Source organism: Silene latifolia, chromosome X, assembly GCF_048544455.1.
Source record: "Silene latifolia isolate original U9 population chromosome X, ASM4854445v1, whole genome shotgun sequence".
Lineage (NCBI taxonomy): Eukaryota > Viridiplantae > Streptophyta > Magnoliopsida > Caryophyllales > Caryophyllaceae > Silene > Silene latifolia.
This window is the reverse complement of record NC_133537.1, coordinates 34538298-34546746: the sequence shown is the minus strand read 5'-3', so window position 1 is coordinate 34546746 and position 8449 is coordinate 34538298. Positions and strand designations below refer to the sequence as shown.

The 8449-nt window shown below is 43.1% G+C and overlaps 1 non-coding gene across 1 annotated transcript; it reads right to left on the bottom strand.

Annotated features, from left to right (window-relative positions):
- Nucleotides 1-1997: 1997 nt before the first annotated feature.
- LOC141624973 (small nucleolar RNA R71) lies at nucleotides 1998-2104 on the bottom strand. The gene has a single exon (XR_012534774.1). It is a non-coding gene; the product is annotated as a small nucleolar RNA R71 (small nucleolar RNA).
- Nucleotides 2105-8449: the final 6345 nt, after the last annotated feature.

Below are 8449 nucleotides of genomic sequence, written 5' to 3'. Positions count from 1 at the left end.
GGCCATTCACAAAAGTCAATCATCAAAAGGAAAAAGTCAACATGCACTCCCAGCCGGTGGACCACCGACAGCCGGCCCACCGGCCAAGGACACCTGATGATTATTTTCAACTTAATTCTTCCAGCGAACTCCCAGCCGGGCATAACACCGACAGTTGGCCGGCCGGCTGGGAGCCCGTTCTCTACATTGTACCCCTACTTTGTAATTTTCACCCTAATTGTATGCAACCTATAAATACCCCCTCCCTTAATCATTTTAGACACAACAATCCTAGATTTCAGAAATTCTCAAAGTTTATGCAATATTTATTAAGCCAGGTACTAATCTTTCCTTAATTACACTTTCATTACTTACTAAATTAATATAGATCTACTTAGTTTCAATTGTTTACATTTGGTTATTGGGTTGTATTTTGGGAGATATTGAAGAATTTATTCCTTAATTCAATCAAAGTATCAATCTTTCCTTATTGTTGGTATAATTCTCTCCTTATTTACTTGTTTAAATCGATAGTTTACATTTCAATTCTTCATTTTGCTTTGTTGTAATTTGCACCATGCTTTATATTGTGTTCGCTTGTCCTTCCCCAATTGTTTTCACTTTCCCTTTAACTATGTGTGAGTAGTGACCCCCTAGGGTTTAGGGGGATTCTAAGTGGGACTTAAGGTGATTATTGGGTGATTAATATTTAGGTTGTAGGTAAATTGTTTAGTTCTTTTATTCATGCATATAAGATGTTTGATGAATTGTGTGAGTGAAAGCTCATGTCTTTCTTCATTGTTTGCTTAAGTCCTTTGTTTATGAAAGTTTATGGAGGATTTTGATAGCATGATTAAGAGAGGATTGGATGCTTAATGATAGTTAGGTGTCATCCTAAGGGAGGCCAAGATTTTGAGCCATTTTCCTAGACTAATCTTTACCCTTGACCCATTATTCACCCTTGTTCACTCTTACCCATTTAGATGAACCCAAAGACCGTAGACTTTATTTTGATCGTTTACACACATTGCTAATTACTCGTTTTTAGTTTGAATTTAGTTGTTAATTTAGAATCAATCTCTCTTGTTTCCCAACTAAACTAGACTCGTATTAAATTGAGTAAACACCCCACCATCCTCGTGGTTCGACTCCGATTCATACTACCTAAATTGGGTTTACAAATATTGTTGATGGTAAGAATTGACGGCTATAAACTTACTCATCAAATGGCGCCGTTGCCGGGGATGGCGTTAGGTTATATTTAGTTTATTAAGAGTCTTAGCTTTAGTTTTATCTCACTTGTTAGTTTGCTTTAGTAGTTGTGTGCTTCATTGTAGAGTGTGTGATTTCTTGCCCTCCCCTAGTGTGTAAAGACACTAGGAGACTAACGGTTTGTCGAGTGCATGCCTAGGAGGAACCATCAAGCTCTACTCTTCAACTCCGACCCCGAAAGGCTTTTTAGGACCTTGAGGATAAGGACTCTTGATAGAGTTAGGAACCCTCCTCAAGCAAACATAGACCAACCCAACCCACACACCCTACCCATCACTGACACCACAACCCCACTTCCGCCAAACGACATAATTGAGACTCCAATTGAAAACCCATTTCACAACATTCTAATTCCGACTCCACCTCAATCACCACCACCTCCAATGGCTTTACGTGATCACAATGGCCCTAACCATAATGTTTCTTGTAATCCAATTAATTTCGGCACCTTGGCTCCCAACAACTTTGAGATGCACCTCGCCCAAGTGGGGTTGATTGAAAAAGACTTGTTCGGGGGACACATTGAAGAAGATGCTCATGCTCAACTACGAAAGTTCAAGAGAAAGGTTTCTATGATCAAGAAGAACGGGGTATCCGAAGACACTCTAAGGATGATGTTGTTCCCATTCACTTTGACGGGTAAGACGGACCGGTGGTTGAATATTCACCCTCCGGATACATTCACAACATGGGACGCTTTAGCCAAGGCGTTCATGGCCAAGTACTATCCGTCATCCAAGACCGCGATGCTTTGAAATGAAATTCACACTTTCCAACAAGAAGATGGGGAATCCTTGGGTGAAGCATGGGATAGATATCAAGACCTTATCGCTAGCTGTCCTCACCACGGGATTCCGGAGTGGTATATCACCCAAACCTTCTTCCAAACCTTGTTGCCTAGAACTAAAGAAATGGTGAATGCCTCCGCGGGAGGGGGATTTGACCATTTGGGTGATGAGGAACGGATGGCACTAATTAAGAAGATGGTAGACTCGGAAGCCAATTATGGATCAAAGGGAAATATGCTTAGAAGAAATGGCAAATACCCTAAGGAGAACTTTTCTAGTTCAAATGCCGAGACAAGTGCTAAGCTCGATCTTCTTACCAAGCAACTTGAGAAATTTCAAAGGAACCAAGTTCATCAAGCTACCACCTCACATGGTCCACCCATAGAGGAGGTAGTTCAAGTTTCATCTTATGAGCTATGTGGGGGAAATGGCCACACCTTTGACATATGTGCTAACAACTACAATGGGGGGGTATGAGGAGAATGTCCAAGATGTTAATGCCTTTCAAAGCTATAACAACAATACAAGACCACCCTACAATAATTCCAATGTCTACAACCCAAACACCAACTTCTACCATCCGGGTTTGAAGAACCGCCCCAACTTTAGCTACAAGAGTACCAATGTTCAAAACCCACAACATCTTCAACCCCAAGCCCCAAATAATCCACCCGTATTTTCTCAACCAAGGGGTGGATACTCAAACCAAAGAAATAACCCCGGAAATCAAAACCAATGTCCCAACAACAATCAAAACTAAAACTTTGGGAACCAACCTCAAGGTTACCAAGATTTTGGAGGCAATCAAAACAACCAAGGTTTCTATCAAGGGAACCAAGTGAATCAAGCTAATCAAGGATTTGGGCAAGGGTGTGCTCAAGGGTTTCAAGATCAAGGTCAAGGACCAAACTTCACCAACAATGGCCCTAGAAGGAATTACCAAGGGAGACAAGGTGCCAACACTCGGAATGACTATGGGTTCCCTTTGCCCATAACCAATCAACCTTATCAAGAACCCCAAGGTGACCCCTCCCAAAATGAATTAATGAGGATGGTGAAGAACATGCAAATTCAACATAGCCAAGACATGGCTAATTTCATTAAGGCAAGCCAACAAGAACAAGCAAACCTAAGAGCTACTTACTTTAAAGATATGAGAGAAACGGAAGCCTGATTGGCTTCTCATACTCTTGCTAACCCTCAAAGGCCGCCCGTTGGTCTATTAGCCCAAGGACAAAGTTCAAAGGACGCTTCTAATAATCACCAAGCTCACGCGGTAGTTTTGAGAAGTGGGATAGAGCTTGAAGATCCCTACAAGCATCTTGAGGTAGAAGTTAACACGGATCCCAATAGAAAGCGGGTGGAAATGAATGGTGGAAGGGAAAGCCCACCGATGACACCATTGGCTATGATGAGTGAAGCTAAGAAAGGGAAGAAGACATGTGGAGAATCTTCAAGTGAGAAAACACAAGTGGAAAGGGATATTGACGGTTTGGTTGAGGATTTACCTTATGAAGGGGAAAGAGGTGAAGATACTACCGAAGAGGTACTCCTACAACCCACTACTAAGGTAACAAAGAATGCAAATCCCCCAAAGGTATCTCCAAATTCTCAACTTGTTTCTCATATTCCATATCCCTCAAGAGCCATAAAGAGTAGGGAAAACTTCAAGTATGCCAAGTTTTGTGACATGCTTGAGAAACTTGAAGTAACCCTACCCTTTACGGAAGTGATTTTGAACATGCCAACTTACTCAAAATTTTTGAAAGATATCTTGACTAAGAAGAGGGTCTTGGGTGACCAAGAGATAGTGGCAATGGAAGAGGCATGTAGTGCTCATATCCTTAACAAGATGCCCACTAAACTTGGTGACCCGGGAAGCTTTTTAATCCCATGTATAGTTGGTGGCGTTCCCATATCAAGAGCTCTTTGTGACTTGGGAGCAAGTGCGAGTGTCATTCCTTTAAAAGTTGCAAAGAAAATTGGCATTCGTAGTCTTACTCCTACTACCATGACTCTCCAATTGACTGATAGGTCCGTCAAGCGCCCTTTTCGGGGTGCTTGAAGACATACCCGTCAAAGTTGGAAAGCTTTTAATCCTGGCCGATTTTGTTTTCCTTGACATCCCGGAGGATAGACATACCCACATTATCCTAGGTAGGCCGTTTTTGACTACCGGAGGAGTGCTTATTGATGTGAAGAATGGGCGACTAACCTTTTGGATTGAGGGCAACACTGTCGAATTTAACCTCCCATATTTGATGAAAGGGCCCAAAGTTGAAAGGTTAAGCACTACTGAAGTGATTGATGAGGTAGTTCATGAAGTGACACGAGAAGAGGCAGAGATGGAAGAGGTTTTCCAAATCTCCCTACGTGATGAAGCAATGAAAGAAGATCATGATGTAGATGATGAGCTTTTGAAGAAGGTGAAGGGCCTTCTTCCTCCAAGGTACAACTTAAACCTTTACCCCCTCACTCAAGTATGCTTTGCTTAGTGAGGGGGAGGCTTACCCCGTGATCATAAATGCTAACCTTAATGAGTCACAAGAGATGAAACTTTTAAAAATTTTGAGAACTCACAAAGGCTCACTCGGGTATAGCATAGATGACATAAAGGGGTTAAGTCCAAGCCTATGTATGTATAGAATCATTTTAGAGGAGGGGAGTAAGCCCAAGGTAGATGGTCTAAGGCGGATAAATCCTAAAATGGCCGAGGTGGTAAAAAATGAAGTTTTGAAATTACTCGACGCCGGGATTATCTACCAAATAATGGATAGCAAATGGGTGAGTCTGGTCCACGTGGTACCGAAGAAGGGAGGGGTAACCATGGTGGAGCAAGAAGACGGGACTCACCTACCCACTAGGCCGGTTACGGGATGGCGAATGTCTATCGACTATAGGAAACTTAATGTCGCCACCCTTAAGGATCATTTCCCAATCCCCTTTATAGACCAAATGCTCGAGAGGCTTGCGGGACATGCGTATTATTGCTTTCTCGATGGTTACTCCGGGTTTTTCCAAATCCCCATTCACCCGGAGGACCAAGAGAAAACAACTTTCACATGTCCCATAGGAGTTTATGCATATCGTAGAATGCCATTCGGGCTTTGCAATGCACCCGACACCTTCCAAAGGTGCATGATGGCAATCTTTTCGGACTTTCTCGAGAAAAGCATGGAAGTCTTTTTAGACGACTTTAGTGTCCATGGAGACTCCTTTGATCATGGTCTTGTCAACTTGACAAATGTGTTGAAGAAATGTGAGGAGCACAACCTTGTCCTAAATTGGTAAAAATGCCATTTCATAGTAGAGGAGGAGGTTGTACTCGGTCACGTTATCTCTAAAAGGGGTATTGAAGGCGATGGTGCTAAGGTTTCCGTGATATAAAACTTGTCACCTCCTTCCAATGTGAAGGGAGTGAGGTGTTTCCTAGGCCACGCCGGATTCTATAGGCGTTTCATTAAAGACTTTTCAAAAATAGCAAAACCATTGACTTCATTACTCCTTAAGGATGTGCCTTTTGTATTTGATGAACCTTGTCTTGAGTCTTTAAATAGGTTGAAGGAAGCATTGGTCAAGGCTCCAATAATTCGGGCCTCGGATTGAAACCTCCCTTTCGAGATTATGTGCGACGCGTCGGATTTTGCGGTGGGCGCGGTATTAGGCCAAGTGGTTGATAAGAGACATCATGTCATCTACTACACTAACAAGACCCTTAACCAAACACAATGTAACTATTCAACGACCGAAAAGGAGATGTTGGCCATTGTGCATGCCATTGAAAAGTTCCGACAATACTTAGTTGGCTCCAAGGTAGTAGTGTATACCGATCACACCGCCTTGAGGCAATTATTGGTGAAAAAGGATGCAAAACCGAGGCTCTTGAGGTGGATCCTATTACTTCAAGAGTTCAATTCGGAGATCAAGAACAAGGCCGGCTCGGAAAATGTTGTTGCCGACCACCTATCAAGATTGACCATTGAAGACCATGGAATTCAAGACAAGAGTGCACCGATTAATGAATGGCTAAGGGAAGATAGCCTAATGGAAGTTAGCACCAAGACTCCTTGGTTTACAGATCTTGAAAATTATCTAGTGAGTGGTTTCATACCGGATGAGATGGAACCGAGAGAAAGGCGGAAGTTGAGGCATGACGCCAAACGATATTTTTGGAATGATCCCCACTTGTTTCACAAGTGTGGGGATGGAATGTTCCGGAGATGTGTTTCTAGAGAGGAGGGCTTGGAGATTGTTGACCGAGTGCACAATTGCGCTTATGGAGGACACTTGGCCACCTCAAGAACCATTGCCAAGATCCTCCAAGGTGGATTTTATTGGCCCTCCATGTTCAAAGACATCCATTACTTGGTGAAATCGTGTGATGCATGCTAAAGAGTCGGGAATATTGGAAAAAGGAATGAGATGCCCCTCACAAACATATTGGAGATTGAGCTCTTTGATTGTTGGGACATAGACTTCATGGGACCCTTTCCCAACTCTTGTGGAAATGAGTATATATTGGTGGCGGTGGACTACGTGTCCAAGTGGATTGAAGCGGTTGCCTCTCCTACCAATGATAGCAAGGTTGTCATGAAACTTTTTAAGGGGACAATTGTTCCAACGTTCGGGACCCCGAGAGTGTTTATTAGTGATGGTGGATCCCATTTCTGCAAGAGCACCTTCAAAGCATTACTAGAGTCACATGGAGTGCGGCATAAAACCGCACTTGCCTACCACCCTCAAACTAGTGGGCAAGTGGAGGTTTCTAACCGCCAAATCAAAGCTATCTTGGAAAAGGTGACTAGCAAGAGCCGGAAAGACTGGTCCCAAAAGCTCCCGGATGTGTTATGGGCATTGAGAACGTCATACAAGACACCTCTTGGTACCACGCCCTACAAGCTTGTGTATGGCAAGGCATGTCATTTGCCCGTTGAGCTAGAACACCAGGCTTGGTGGGCCCTCAAGGAAATGAATTTTAACTTTGATGCCGCCGGAGAAGTGCGATTTCTCCAAATGAATGAGTTTGAAGAATTAAGGTTGGAGGCTTATGAGAGCTCCAAAATCTACAAGGACCAAACAAAGAAATGGCGCGACGCCAAGATCATAAAGAAAGATGTAAGTGTGGGAGACCTTGTTCTCCTTTTCAATTCCAAAGTTAAGGTGTTCCCGGGCAAGCTTAGATCGAGGTGATCGGGACCCTTCAAGGTGATGAAGATATTTCCTTACGGTGCCTTTGAACTTTGGAGTGAGGAAGGTGGAATCTTCAAAGTCAATGGCCAACGAATCAAACGCAACTATGAAGGAGATGACAAGGGTCCGATTGAAGTGCTCTACCTCGGGGAACCCCTTTCCGAGGAGGAGACAAGTTGAAACTTTTGAACAATGATTGGGTTTGGTGGAGTCCCACAAAAACCACCACTTGTATATAGCATGCATTTAGATAGATAGTGAGAATTTTGGATCCATTGTACTTGGCAATTTGTGTAACACCCCCATACTCCAAATGCCTTACTAGGACCACTTAAGGTATGAGAACGCTACCATCTCGGTTACCCGAGGTAATGATAATCAAATGGACAATAACGAAATGTACTTAAATAATAATAAAGTTAAAGTGATACAAATCAAATCCAAAACTGATAAGAAGAAATACAAATTTTCTCAAAATCCAAACGACTAAAAGCAACTAGTCCATGACACAGCGGAAGACTCTACGACATGCGATGACTCCATCCCAGCTATCCCTCGCGTAAGCCATTATACATGCTCAACAACTGCTCACCACCCCTGAATGGATCACCACAGGTTTAAAAACAATTAAACAGGATAAGTACTGATTACATAAAATAACAGCTGCAATGAAACAATACTACAAATAACTCAATCAGCACAACTCAATCAGCACAACTCCATCTCATCTCCACACACCTGACTACACACTGAGTGTGTAGTCCTGCCAAAGTACCCATCGCAACAAGTACTCCTCGCCGCCAATGGGGGACCGCAGCCGTTCCCACCTAAGCCCCGCTCATCTCATCCGAGTGATAAACCCATGTTCATTAATGTGCACATCCCCTCTGTGGCGAGTTCCACAGAGGGCGAATCAAGGGCGTGAAGCCACTCCTGCAAGTGACTCCACTCAGCCAGGGACGCACTCCGAAGATCACAGACAGTTACACAACAATCACCTTACACAATCAACAATTACCAGAAGCCAATTCCAATACGATAAATAAACAACAACAATCACCAACAATACTATGTAACCAACACTAAGTAGGGAAAACCCTACCTGAAATAGCAATCACCACAGACGATCTAGCAGCTAATCAGAATTTCTCCTTAACGAATCCTCCTCCTATAACATGTATACATACAACTACCACTAATGCCACACAAAACACCAAAAC